At 46.0% G+C, this 721-nt stretch overlaps 1 pseudogene; it reads left to right on the forward strand.

Moving 5' to 3' along the window:
- The first annotated feature begins 152 nt into the window (after window positions 1-152).
- Window positions 153-721, forward strand: part of LOC105888350 — a 3,900-nt pseudogene continuing 3,331 nt past the window's right edge.

The raw sequence follows: 721 nt of genomic DNA on the forward strand, positions 1-721 counted from the left end.
GGAGACCTGAGGACAGAGGGATCTCATGACCTTCTCAGGTGTAGGTGCCTGTCAATGGGCTTGGACCCCGTCCCTAACTCTGCATCACCAGCACCCTGCTCTCTGGCTCTCTGCTCTGCTGCCTTTCTGTGTGGTCTCATCTCCATGAAGGCATGGCCCACACAGGCTCCCCGAACCCCATGATCTCCCGGAAACCCAGCTTTCGTCAGATAGCTCTGCTTGGAAGTCAGTATACAATGGGATCAGATGTTCAAATTCATAATCAAATTTTGCTAGTTCTCTCTGGACTTCTGTCAGGAAGATGATTGCAGTTGTCCCTATTTTGAAGGCACTAATCATGTTCTTCGTTGAGAGCACCTCCACCCCCAGAGCAGAGCGTTATACTGCATAAGTTTTGGTCACCTGAAAAACTTACTGCAGCCATGAAGGTTGTTCAAAATAGTGATTGGGGATTATTTGGTGTCCCATATGTAAGACAAACCTATGAAGAGTGTAAGCTGTGTTTTTCATGGAGCAATAGTTTAATTTTCCTCATCATAAGTGTTGCTACCACCACAGAATTCAATATACATTTGAAAGTCAAAATTGGTTAACATTCGATGGCAGGCAATAATTCAAGTTCATGTCTAGATACTACCTGATTATTGACCACTGGCATCAAAATACCTCGCTGGGCCATGCTTGGTGGGTGAGGCCTGTCATCCTTGCCCTTTGGGAGGCT

Source organism: Otolemur garnettii, unplaced genomic scaffold (assembly GCF_000181295.1).
Source record: "Otolemur garnettii isolate 467f Iridium unplaced genomic scaffold, OtoGar3 scaffold00300, whole genome shotgun sequence".
In the NCBI taxonomy this organism is placed as follows: Eukaryota; Metazoa; Chordata; class Mammalia; order Primates; family Galagidae; genus Otolemur; species Otolemur garnettii.